Raw genomic sequence first — 14,249 nt, forward strand, 5'->3', positions numbered from 1 at the left:
TGAATAAAAACAGTCCCATAACCACTAAATGACGTACGCCCGAAACGTCACAAGGGCATTGCCAGAAACGAGAGCTTTGACATTGCGATCGAACGTTGAACTTATCTCATGGCCGCCCGTTTAAATGCACGACACTTAGTAAGAAAGTAATTAAAAGGTTATTCTGCAGCATCTACAGAATACAAAAATTCGATGACAAGTTTGGTGGTCCAGACATCTTCCCGTGGCATTCATATGATAAGATTCATTATAAAAAAATCGGCTTTATGTGTAATTAAATCTTCGTTTTGGCGAATCTGGCCTGTTGTATTCGTATTTTTAGCGTCCAATATAAAGGAAACATCATAGGCTTTTCTTTCGGGATGTCTTGCTGCTCTTTCCAGGAGCATGCTGCGGGGAGGTGCGACAATTTGCAGTGATTAGGTAGAAAAGGACACTCTTTGATTGATTGATTGATTGATTGATTGATTGATTGATTGATTGATTGATTGATTGATTGATTGATTGATTGTAGGGTTTACCGCGCCGAAGCAATGCAGGCGATGAGGCGCGCCGTCGTGGAGGGCTTCGGATTAATTTCACCACCTCGGGGTCTCCAACGTCCGCCGAAATCTCGTTCACACGGGCGTTTTTGCTTTTCGATTCCGTTAGAAAAGCGGCCGCCGCGACCGGGAATCGAAACCGCGACTCCGTGCTCAGCAATCTCAACGCCTTAGCCACTGAGCCACCGCGGCGGGTGAAAAGGACAATCTGCACCTCGGAGAATACAAGTAGTGTAAGTTTTCAAATGCACGTTTTCAAACTTTGCAAACTTCGCGGACGTTTAGGGACTTCATACAGTATTCAGATGAACTCCAGCAATGTTCCTGAAGTTGAAAGTTTACAAGTAGAAAGGGGATGCCAGAAAGCTTTCAGAACCGCAAAGTTTGCGAAATGAACAAATGTAGGACCGTCAAAACTATTGCAGTCTCGAAATTGTGGTGCTCTGCTCGGTTGAAGGTGCGCGGTAGTGCACAGGGCTGCTGCGCTATTATGGCAGCAATCTCTCGTCGAGGGTATGCGTCTTAAGTCTGCTTGAACTGATTTCGCTCTGAAAGAGCAAGGCACCGGCTCCGTCAACTAACCGCCTATCATTTTCCCCAGGAAATATCGTCATTTGCACTGTAACAGTTTTTCGTGTAGGTGCTGGTTAACCTATACAGAAGACGAATCTACTGGAATTTCGCTGAAGCAGCCGAGTAGCCCGTCACTTTCTGCCGCGATTGCATTTGACTGAGCAATCACACAGCGTCAAAACGATCCCGATAGCCAAATGGCAAACGTAAAGGGAGCCACGTATGTTTGCCGGGAGCGAGGCGAAGCCGAGCGATTTTGGCAGCAAGTTCAACCGGTGGTATGTCGGCGCCCAGCTGGCCAACATTGTTTTGTTCGTTGTCCGGAACAGTGTTACGTGGTTCGAGAACTATAAAGAATCACGAACTACTGGGAACACGCTAGTCGGGGAAACGAAAAAAAATGTATTGGAGACTCAAGGGCGAAGCCAAAGCGCAAAGAAGAGAAGCTACTTCGGAGAGCGCGAATTCCCGTCGAGTAATGCATGACTTACACTCACGAAATAATGAAACAGTGCCGAATGGAAAATTCTACATTGCCTGCGCAGGGCAACGTTAGTCACGTATTGAAGGGTTTTGCCGAATACTCATATATTTTCTGTATAAGTAACGATAACCTGGACACCGTTCTTGGAGTCACCTTAAATTGCTTGACGTTTCCAACTTTTAATATTTCAGCATAGTACTGAAGCCGATGAACATGAGGTCGCCAATATGCCTTTTCGTAAGCAACAAGCCACTGCCTCTTTTTACGATAATTACATTACAAGATTCAATTGTTCGTCGACAGAGTCACCAGAGTGGCTTTAGCCACAGGCGCAACCATCTCGGTTATGATTAGTGCTGTCAAAGGCAGCTTTGGTCGTAATGTCACGTTTAAAAGGGACAAAGCAGTTTCGTTTCGTGGAGAAGGCGGCTAACACCATGAAGTCATTTTGGGCACTGGTTTTTTGCGCCAGTGTGCTGCCATTGGCTGCGCAACTCGCGAGTACTAGAACAGCGACAACACTGCATGCTTCCGCAGACAGACTCCATCCTGAATGGTAGTATCGTACTGCTGACGCCCGAATGATGCTGTAGTGGATTAATCACAGTAAAATGTTTTCAGAAAGGCCTTTTGGCATCTCCGTGTATTGAGTCCGTCAATCAAGGACGCAGGTTTTGTGCACCCTCAACTGTTCAGCACAAATTATTGTTGCTTGCTGGAAATGAGGGCAAACAGACAGTTTCAGTTGCTGTCCTAAGTCCCTGTCCTAAGTTCCTTGGTGCCGTAAGCTGTCCCTGCTTACGGCACCAAGTTTCTTGAAGCTTCCTTACACCCTGTAAATAAATTCTTTCGCGCCTATAGAGCCATAAAAATCGTAAGCAGAATGAAAACTAAGGCTGGTTAGGAGGTCACGACAATGAAAAGTGATCGAACGACGCGTACACAAAAAGAACATAGACCATCTTGTTTCGACTTAAAATACAGGAGTGTTGTAATCTGGGCTAGTTGGTACTGTAGCATGACGGCTAACAGCGCGAAAACTGGACGAGAACACGAAAAGGGGGAGACACAAACAAGCGCTGACTTTCAACTGACTTTCAACTAAAGGTGCATTCATATTCGCGAAGAAATGCAAAGGGCGGATACTTCGCATCCGCAAAAATTCTTTCTGAACGATGGTCTAACTTAGGCTGTTTTCAACAGCAAAATCTACACGCCTGGTGTAATGTAATGCGTGTGCCTCTTAGCATGAGGTTTTGGAGCATTTGGGTTGTGGGAAATACAACATTGAAGACACGGAAAATATGTTTGCGGATGATGACGGCGATGAAGGAATATGTGAAAAAGTCTTGACAACTTCATTGTATAAGGAAGACGTGTGGCGGGTCTTTGAGAGTTGCGGATTAAACTTCAGATCAAAAACGCACGCACGCGATGATTCTGAGCAGCAAATCGCCCGATGTAAAAAGAACACCGCTTCTATCCTGGAATCGGGGCTTTGAGCCTCGATTAAGACAACCGTAGGGCACAAACTAGAGCACGATGTCATGGCCACAGGAAATAAACTGCTAAAACGTGCTGCTTATAAACTCGCTAAACGCCCGACAGGGAACGATATTACTCTGTAGGTCTGCTCGTTACTGGTGAAGGCGGGAAATACCCTACAGGCAGCAATATGCAAAAAACAATGTTGCCGCCAGGACGATGACCTTTATGAGTTATGATACGTATCAAGGTGTTGGAAAATTCAGGAGACCTAGACGATGAATTGGTACCGCGGCAGTTCACAGTGCACAGGATGTAAACATTGATAGTCCCGTAAGAATTATTTGGTACAAATGAATACCTTGAAGCAGAGTTACCTTCTAAATCATCACGCACTTTCAATTTTAAAAATAAGTAAGCCTTTTATTTTTAGCGTGATTCAGCTTCTCCATTTTTCAGAGTGTTTTTTCAACCTCGGATCAACAAGCATAGTTTACTGTTTAACCACATTTCGAGACGATTATTGCCCTGCACGTGTACCCTGGCGCTGCGTTTTTTGTAAAAGTACAACTAAATTTTGTTAATGCAACCGTCGCAGTGAAGTATAGGCAGAACGGGAAAAAAGCCCAAACCCACATCGAATGGGGGGGTGAAGATCACAAAGAATTTTAGACACCGGGTGAAGACAAATTGAGGATGCCAGCATACTGTTGCCTCAGGACCCAGATGCTATGTATAACATTATGTGGGAATGATTTTTCGCTTTTTAGGTTATAATTGTCTCTTATAGCTTCTTTCTAGACTTAACTCAGGTTGTCGCTCAGGTAAAAGCAAAGAAGCGAAGAAGTATGAAAGAGTCACTTATCCCAGCCTGCCACTGAAAGAGAAATCCGGATACAGGCGTGTATAGAGATTAAGAAGACGACTAGACAATACAAGACGACATGAAATTGACTTGGGCTGGCCATGTTGTGCTATCAGTAGATAAACAGTGGACAGAACAGACCAGGGCAACGGAGTGGGCATTTAAAGACGGTAATAGATGTCCAAGGCTAATTGAGTTCGGACGTTTTATGATCAAAGTTTCGACGGGGTCTCCTGTGTAGGTTGTTATATAATATCGCGTTGATTTTTATTTGCTCAGCTAGAGGATCCCTCAAGTGAGTGTGATGATAGCGGACGAATGTACGTACTATTCATTTCGAAAGGTCATTCTAGCAAACGAGACAAACCACGCAGACCACGTAGACGAGACAAATTTACGTAGTATATTTACTCAGTTGTATATATGATGCAGTACGTTTGAGCTACGCTCGGCGTGTCACCTGCTGGATTTTTTTTCTAAATTTCAGGCTATACAGCACACCGCAGGGACTCGACATTCTTGGAAAGTAGCCACTACTACTCATCCCAACTTTAAAAACAAAATAGAGAGACACCGTGGCTTGAAGGGTGTGTTTATGGTGTACTGGAACACAGACTTCTGCGGACAAGTACTTACCCCGTAAGTGTACGTCGACGCTTTTCTAAAGGAGTGTAGGCACGCTGCCACTGAAGGCTGGGGTCTCCTTTGTAGGTTGTTTTATAATATGCCGTTGATTTTCATTTGCTCAGCTAAAGGATCCCTCAAGTGAGTGTGATAATAGCGGACGAATGCACGTACTTTTAATTTCGAAAGGTCATTCTAGGAAACGAGACAAACCAGGTAGACCACGTAGACAAGACAAATTTACGAAGTATATTTACTCAGTTGTATATTACGCAGTACGTTTGAGCTACGCTCGGCATGTCACCTGCTATATTTTTTTCTAAATTTCAGGGTATAGAGCACACGGTAGGAATTCGACATTCTTGAAAAGGAGCCTTTACTACTCATCTCACTTGTAAAACCAAAACAGAGTGACACCGAGGCTTCAAGTCGGTGTTTATGGTCTACTGGAACATAGAGGTCTGTGGACCAGTACTTACCCCGTAAGTGTACGTCGACGCTTTTCTAAAGGAGTCTAGGTACGCTGCCACTGAAGGCTGGTATTCAACGTCGGCAAGGAAATCATTTCGCGTCGGCTCGTGTATGCTCGTCAGCTAGGAAACATCTCATTTGTGTTTGCGGCGTGCCGTTTAATGCAGGGGAAAGTTACTATTACCGTGAGGCCCACTTTTGTCGTTTTTAACACGAAGGTGTTTATTCCCGTGTACACGAAGATTTCGCTGACGTCATATCCGTCACGATAGTGGCGTCTGTACTACGAATCAAGCGGCCTGTAAAGGATGCACCCCTGCACACAGGGTCTTCTCGCGGGGAAGCACCCTTTAGTACTAAAGAGTACGTTATACTTCGGGTTGTTCGTTGTGGTGTGTTATATTTTAACACGAATGTGTTTTATGCCGCTATACCCCAGGTTTCGCTGACGTCATATCCGGCACGGAAATGGCGCCAGTACACCTTTGCCGAAGTGACCCGCCAGTAGGACGTCGCTCTCCAAGCACACCACTAAGACAGCCGCCGAACCACAAGTCATGCTCAGCTTCAGATTTCGCTGCACATTTCACTTTCGTGTCTGATTCCTGTGACAGAGGAATCAACCACAGTGTTTTGTTAGTCTCGTAGTCCTTCGGTGGTGACAGTGCAGGAGTTTGGGTGCGGCCGCATTGTGTGCACTTGTGTTTCGTCGGACTGTGGTCTTCATCTTCGTAACGGGTTGCAATTTTGTGTGGGGTCTCATTGCGTGCGGAGCTAAACATCCTTTGAAACTCGTTGCGATGCTCGTACTGATGCTGTGTACGAGGGAAAGGAATTCAGAACTGCTCTAATGAACGCGACAAGAAAGGTCAATACACGGCTTTGTCTATTCCGCAGGCTTCCAAATATATCAAAGAGAATGAAGAGCTGCGAGAACGAACCACGATATGCAAAATTGATCACGCAACCAGTACCTATAAAATGAAGTGCCCGATAGCCTGACGCACTGGCTTATAATCAACGCCGAGCGAAAGCTACACCTAGAGGCTTGAAAGTTCGTTAGTTATCAAGCGTGGGGGCTCATTGGGCGGTGTTTTGGGAAGCACGCTGCTAACGAAAAAAAAATGCAAATTGTGTTTCTGCAAAACTGCGACAATTTTGCTCGCCCTTTGAGATATCGAAGTGCTTCCGGGGAATACAAGCAGCCCGTAAGAATCTCTAAAAAGTAGCCATGAGGACTTTTATAGCCAACACTGATGGAGCGAAACTGCATTTCCGAGCAAATTCGGTTTGTTAAACATTCGCCAATATTTCTTCCTTCCCGATATATTTAACTGATTTATGCTTGTAACTGCTACTGATACAAATACACAAAACGAATTTAAGACCACGCTGCTTGAAGAGCAAACAGGGCTTTTGTTAAAATTACACCCCTGATGGCCCGAAAAGGCCTTAATGTTTATGCCAACGCCCCGCCAAACTGCTGAATGTAGAGGCTTAAAATTCGGGTGTACATCTCCATTATGGGGTAGATGCTTAACACTTAAATTTTTACGAAATTGCGCTCCTGAGATGGTGTTGACATAAGTAACCCACAGAAATGTCGCAAAAGCGTTTTCGCAAGGTGCTTTAAGAGCAACCGCCTATTCGGCACAATCAGGATTTCTGACAAACATAGGCGTTTGTATGCTTTGTTAACAAGGCATGCGCGGATGCCGCCTACAACCCGGACATTGTTCGCAAATGGTACCACGGCAGCACATCCCTTTCATCCGCACCTACGTGCAATTTCTGCGGTGCAGCTAATACCGTCTCGAACCTGTTTCACCTTATATGGTCATGTCCGACTTTCGAAAGCGGCTGAGAACAGCTGGTAGCCTATTGCCCACCACCACTTACCAATACAGAGCACCTGGAGCGCCTGCGCTCCGATGCTACTCTTCTCGAACACTTAGGCATTTATTCACTTGCCAGTGGTCTTTACAAAGCGGTGTAGAACGGTCTGACAGCCCTAGTAGGGCCTGCAAACGGACAAGTTGTGTTTAACAGGGAACATGTGACTTTCATTAAGACTTTCGATTCCCCTTCCCTCATAACCCCGCAGGGCCTCAGGCCTATTTCTAAATAAAGTCGTTCATTCATTCATTCTCACCGACTATTCATACCGCCGATATATCCAATGCGCTTTTGCTTAGATATGCTGCCCTTTCAAATCTCCAAGACGTATTTCAACATATTGTTCTAAGAAATACATCGATAGGCGTGCGGGATTCTTAAAATTACACACCTCAAAAAATGAATTCAGCTCACTTTGTGCGGGTTCGAATTGCGCGCGCTATTCGGGATCCATTCGGGCCTGAATGGTGTTTCCATTCCTGTGTTTAGGTTTAGTGTATGATGAAAAACTCACATATTCCTCAAATCAAGCAACTGCACCAAAAATGTCTCAAAACAATGAATATCCTTAAGGTTCTCACACACCAGTCATATGGTGTTGACAAAGAACTCCTGTTGCGCCTGTATACTACCTTGGTTGGGTCTCCGCTGTACTATGGCAGTGTCCTGTATAGGTTGACGACAAAAACAGCATTAACAATGCTGCATCCAGTGCTACACTTGGGGCTTCGCCTTGCGTCGGGTGCTTTCCGCACTAGCCCGTTCAAAGTTTGTATGTTGAGTGATGCCTCGAAGACTAACGGACGTACATGAACGTACATGGACTTCCTTTAAGATTTCGTAATTTCAGCGCTAAATAACCATCCTTTTAAACCTGCTTTTATTGATACATCTGCATATACGCTGTTTGTAAATCGCCCGTCCGCTTTTTTTTTTTTTTGCTGTTCTCCCTTTTAGTGAGACAGAGAGCTTCGGGTTTCAACATCTCCTTTTTAGACATTTACACCATCTTTTACTGATGTATTACCATCCTGGCAACTTCAACCTGTATCTTTTGGCTTATCTTTCATGAAAATAGAGAAAAATGGGTTACCACAAACTGCAATTTTGCAGCACTACCGGTCCCTGCTGGATGAATATGAATATGCACAGCTTTACAGTGACGCATCAAAAACTGCAACCCTGATGTTTTGCACTGCTCATGGGCCAATCTTTGATGCATGCAGAACCGCGAGCACATACACCACAATTTAATCAGCTGAAGCATATGGCATCTTACTCAATGCAGAACCCAATCTTGAACACAAAAATTCAAAGTCCATCATATACTAAGATTTCTTCAGCGTTGCACGCGCGTTGGCATCACACAAGCCACGAGAGAGAGAGGGAGAGAAAGAGAGAGACTCTTTATTAAAGAGGGAAATGCAGAGAGGTTTGACGACATCAGTTCGCCGGCATGCTACTCTGCGCGGAAAGAAGGAGAGGGGAAAAGGTAGTAGGTGTAGTGAAGGAAAGGAGAGTAGTAGTAGAGAAAATAAAAATAAAATATGATCCTTCTTCAGCATATTGAGTTTAAAGGTTCTTGAGATCGAGGAACGATTACAATTTCGTGAACACACCAATGGCCTGGAGGAATTCGAATAACGCGGACAACATTTTGCGCTGAGCGAAGGGAGAGGGCCATGGTCTAAGTACCAATCTTAAAGTCAATGGTCTAGGGTGGAGGCAATGAATTTAAGTTGTAAACGGCATCTTGAGTCGGCATAGGCAGAGCATTCCAATAATATGTGGTCAACAGTTTCAAGTCAACCACAATTATCGCAATATGGGCTTGATATCTGGCCGATCCGATGTTGATAGGAATTTGTTAGTGCTGCATTAAGACGAAGCCTACGCAGCAACGTCTCCAAGTGGCGGGGTAGACGCTCTCGCCGTCGCATTCTGACATGTGGGTCTATGGAATGTAAAAAAACCGTAATGATGCTGCTGCACGGACCATAAACGGTTCCTTTCCGACCGACCTGGTGCCTTCGTCATTGCTGCGCCATCATGTTTCGTGAAGAAAATCTTTCTTTTTCTCATTTGTAGGTTCCTGCGGGTAGCTTCGTCCGCTTTCTCGTTTCCCATGCGAGATGGTACGTATGCGAGATGGTGCAAATACTTTACGTCGCGCTGGACATGTTCATGAAAGCTGAAACAGCTAGCGTGTAGTAAATTTTGAAGTGCTACCATCGAATCAGAGAAAACGGTCCAACATGTCGGCGGCTGGCGTAGAATGTATCGAAGTGCTTCTCTAATCCCGTAGAGCTCCGTAAACGCAGGCGAAGTCGGTCGCTCAAGCCGACATGACAATGCTTTTTTACTTGATAGAATGAAAATTCTCGAGAAGCTGCACTCGGGTGTCGCCGATCCATCGGTATAAATGTGAGTAGTTGCCGAGTAAAATATGTTAATATGTGCAAGCGTCATCTGCAGCAGGCCAATGCGAGGTGTATGTTTTGTTGAATAAATTCCAGGTATGCATGATTTTATCAGAAGATGCGTCAGATTCCAGGGCGGAACGTTCGGTGGCATGGTCGGCGGTGTTTGAGTTGGAATTGGGGCATTAATAATTTTTATTGTTTGTCGAAAGCTAGAATTCAGATTTTGAACCGCAATACGAGACAGGAAATGGGTTCGTGCATGTAGCGTATGCCTCAAATGAACACGGAGCGTTTCTTGGAGCCGTGGCACGTCCAAGGGGAGGCAACCTGCTTCAGCAGTTGTCCCAGAACATGACGAGCCTTTAAAAAGTCCGAGGCATTTTCTTAGGGAGTTATTCCTTGCCGCCTCCAGCTGTCTTTTGCTTGTAGGAGTCAGTGCTGCAGGACAGGAAGGCTATAGCGCAACAGGCCATCCGCATGCGCCTTGAACAGCAAAACCATGGAGCGGCAATCTCTGCCCCTGCTGCTGCCAGCAAGATACCCAATAATTTGCGATGCTGTTGAGATTCGCTTTCGTAACCTCTGCACTTCAGGGGCCCAGGAGAGGTTTCTGTCTAAGAGAATACGAAGATATCTTTGGGTTCGTCCGTAGTGCTGAGGCCGGCCACCCAGGAAAAAAGGATATCTATCCACGCATTTGCGAGTGAATGCCATGGCGACGCTTTTTTCTGAGGAAAGATGGAGTCCTTTAGGCACTCCGTATGCAGATATTTTTGCAAGTGCCTTGTGAAGTCTGTTTTGCGTTACCCTCCGGGATTTTGATGCACTCCAAATACAGATGTCGTCCGCATAGGGAGTGATCTTGACGCCACGGGGGAGAACACGCTTCAGGTGGATGAGCGTGAGATTAAAAAGTAATGGGTTTAATACGGCTCCTTGAGGTACTCCTCTTTTTATTTCATGATATGATGTTGGGCCTTCTGCCGTGCACATGAAGGGTTTTTGTCCTTCAACGTAATTTGAAATCCATACGTATAATCTTCCGCCTAGTCCAAGTGAAATAAGGGATGATAGTATGGAATCGTGATAAACTGAGTTCAAATGATGATTTAACGTCTAGAAACACTGCAACGGGTGCATGTCCAGAATGTAGTTCGTCTTCAACAGACGACACAAGGGCAATGATTTTGTTAATAACCGATCTGTTTTGCCGAAATCCACTCATTTGAGGTGGATAAAGATTTTGGTTTCCGTCTACAAAGTGATCCTCTTAAAAATCAACTTTTCCATTAATTTCCCAACGCAACTGAGCAAGGCTATCGATCGAAAGGAGTAGCTTGTCGGTGGTGTTCCAGGTTTTAAGACAGCGGTGATTTTCGCCAGTTTCCAACCAGAGGGGACGATGCCATGTTGCCATGCTCTATCATAATATTTTAAAAGACGTAGACGGGAGTGCTGAGATAGATGAGAGATTGCGTCGTAGGTGATTTCATCATAACTAGGATAGGAGCGTTTTCTGACGTCGGAAATCGCTGCGTTCAGTTCCTCTATTGCAAACAGAAGGTCCAAGGCAGGTGCAGCAGCTGACGGAGGAACGATATCGTTGAACAGTGAGCGCATGTGCTTCGACAAGTTTTCTGACAAGAGCTTGCAATAGTGTTCAGCTTGTTCCATCTGGGAAATGTTTTCGTGCAGCGATAGCGCACTGAATGGGTGCAGCTGCGAGATATTGTTGCGCATGCCCTCTACAACGCGCCAGATGTGCGACGAAGATTTGTGAATATCTAACTTCGCGCAAAAGTCTTGCCATTGCTGCCTTCGTAACTTTTCTAAATGGCGCCGCATATGCCCCTGTGCCTTCCGGGCATGTTGTAGGTCTTCTATAGTTCTGGTGCGTCACGCCTTCCGCTCCGAACGCCTGCGAATGGCTCGTAATCTCTCACATTCCCCATCCGTCTTGATGTTCAAACACCTTCGCATCACACACGATGATTCCTTACGGCAGCGAGCTATGGTTGGAATGAGGTCATCATCTGTAATTGCAGCAGTAATCAGCTGATCTACTGTACTCATAGGTGTCCCAATTGGTGCACTGCACTTTAATTTCCAGTCGAGGCGCATCTTTACCGAGGTAGGATAGTAAAATAGGGTAGTGGTCGCTGCCCCTTGTCTCCATGTCTGTGCGCCATGAAAACGTTTGAGCGCTGCGGCTTGAGACAAATGAAACGTCAATGCAGCTGCTGACTGTCGTGTTTTCCATATATGTGATGCTTCCATTGTTAAGTGGCTCAATAGAGTGTCTAATCATTAGCTCGGATAGTTTCACTCCGCGGGAACTTGTATATGCGCTGCCCCAGATCTCATGGTGCGCGTTAAAGTCTCCGCAAATAAGGTAAGGTGGGGCCCTGCTGCTTATTATACTTTGTAGCATTGAGGCATTGAAACCGTTGCTGGTTCTATGTATGCAGCAATAAATCTGAAATATTGAGTGCCGGTCATTGTTTTGGCACATACGTATTCTTCAGTTTCATGTATTCACGGCAACTCTGGCTACAGGCACGTCATTACGGAAGGCAACAAAACGCCGACTTATGCCTTTAGAGCGTTGCGAGTGTAGGAGATGGTAGTTTTTACTCTGAAGTCATCTTCAAAGCGAGATTCGCATATTACAATGAAAGGAAACAGATATGTACGTACGAGTTGCCAAAAATAAGCGAGCTTTGATCGTAGTCCACATGCATTCCATTCGAAAACTGTACATGTCTTAAGATTTGCGTTGATAGACGGTTTTAGGCTGCAGGTGTCCGATGGAGTCATTTTCGTTGGTCTCCGGAGCCACGCTGCAAAGCCGAAGAAGAGGCAGCCACAAGAGGTTCTAGGGACAAGACAGCTTCTACTTCCGGAATACGTTCGTAGGAGGGGTTGGCACGCAGCAGAGCCCTAATTGCCGCAAATAGCATGGGGATCAAGATGCCAGTAATGTCGGCCTGTGTTCCCTGACCTGCCTTCGGCTCATTCTCCGTGCGGGAACGTTGACTTGCTTGGGAACTTGCATCCTGCGTGAGCGCGTGACGTGTGACCTGAGTACTCTTGGTGGTCTGCTGGTCCCGTGTGGCTTTGCGTAAGACTTGCTGGCGGCAGCTTCACTTTGAAGCGGGAGTCATTTGTAGGCACAGCCAAAGCTGAAAGGACAACTTCTGGGTTCGATGGTGGTTGGTGTCGTGCAGGAGCTTTCGCTTGTATTTGTTCGACACTGCGGGCAGGTGTAGCTGCCTTTTTTGGGGGCAAGCCCTGTACGACGTAGGATGTGGGCAATTGCAATTCGCACATCGGGGTTGGTTGTGCGAAGTGCAGTCCTTGTGTGTGTGCTCTCCAGAACAGATCTTGCAGCGGAGTTTTCCCCTGCAGTTCTTGGCGATGTGCCCATGTCTCTGACATTTAAAGCACTGCACAGCAGATCCAACTTATTCTGTGACGGGGAAGCTATAAAATTCAAGGGATACTCGAGCTGGCAAAGTCGAGCCTCGCTTGAACTCCAAGATGATGGAGCGTCGACGACTCTCAGCGACGGCTTGGTTTTCAGCTCGTGAGTAGGTAACTTGCCGACGAGAAGATGTAACACCTTGATCGTGCAGGTAGTTCCTCAGTTCCTCATCCGTGTACTCGAGGGGTATGCTTTGAATTTTCCCATAGGTCGCCATGAATGACTGCGGCACGCGCGTGTCGACTGCCGTACCAGCAAGGGTGGAGATACGAAGGAGTCGGTTTACGGCTCTGAGCGACGACACGGTCACAATAAGGCTGCCATCTTTGTTCAGGCGATGGGTGAAAACTTTTTCTTGCGCCGTTGCCACGACCTCAGACGCCAATAAGTTGGGGTTCGCTCTCCACAAACTGTAACCTTCGGCTGGTTTGAAGATCACCGGAATTCCGGCGGCTCGCTTTTTTTGTAAGTGACCATTGTGAATTCTCCTTCATTCATTTCCGTGTCAGTCGTGTCAGAAGACGCATTTCGACTGTCGGGTTCTCGGTAAACAGTACACTTTTTAGAGGCTGGCGCATTTTCCCGGTTATCCTCAGAATTGAAGTCATGTGGAACTGCAGGAATATATCTTGATGCGGTCTACTTGGGGTAGGCAGAACCTGGTTAGTGGCGTCCACTAGGGCACCATGCGGCGCAGGCGATGGCGGCACCCTGCTCAACTGCAGAGCCCGCTGGCAGCTGCGCTGAAGCCGTTTGACGCGGTGAGTCCGCCTTTTTGAAGTCGCTGGATGGTCGTTAGGAGGCAGGGCCAAGGATTATAGGCACTGCGAATAACCACGGCTACAAAACCCAAAACACTGCAGAGCGGCGAAAGCTTTGCACAAGCCATGCAAAAACAGAATTGTCAATATGTTTCTCCGCACTATCATGTCTATATATGCCCGAAAGCTTTTTCTGCTCTTAGGCTGGGTTCCAGGCCACGCTGGAATCGCTGGCAATGAGGTATCTGCTGAGAGGGGCGCTGCTGCCGCACTGAGGAACACAGCAGACAACAACACTACCACATAGTGACTTCTAGCGACAAATCCGCCAGCACCTTCGTAACAAACGGCAAGCACAGTGGAGTGAACAGAGAAATATCAAACTACATGTAATAAAACCACATTAGGGGCAATACACTACTGACAACTCACGTCACAGATTCCCTGAAGTTGCCTTAGTAAGGCTACGGATAGGCCACACGCATGTAACACACTCCCACCGGTTCACAGGATCTCCACGACCGCTGTGCAGCGGGTGTGGAGAGGGCCTATCCGTAATCCACATACTCAACCAATGCAAGCCACTTGACACAACACGATGCAAACACTTCCCACAACTATACCGACAGCATATCACACTA

General features: G+C 46.3%; 1 long non-coding RNA gene across 1 annotated transcript in view; it reads left to right on the forward strand.

The window, feature by feature from the left end:
• The window catches only part of LOC144161950 (uncharacterized), a 115,433-nt gene that overhangs the window by 23,888 nt on the left and 77,296 nt on the right, over positions 1-14,249 (forward strand). The window contains exons 2-3 of the long non-coding RNA XR_013320539.1: positions 4,437-4,588; positions 4,904-5,055. This is a non-coding gene — a long non-coding RNA (uncharacterized LOC144161950). The remainder of the gene's footprint in view (positions 1-4,436; positions 4,589-4,903; positions 5,056-14,249) is intronic.

Source organism: Haemaphysalis longicornis, unplaced genomic scaffold, assembly GCF_048455015.1.
Source record: "Haemaphysalis longicornis isolate Haplotype H1 unplaced genomic scaffold, Haemaphysalis longicornis Haplotype H1 scaffold_12, whole genome shotgun sequence".
Taxonomy (NCBI): Eukaryota; Metazoa; Arthropoda; class Arachnida; order Ixodida; family Ixodidae; genus Haemaphysalis; species Haemaphysalis longicornis.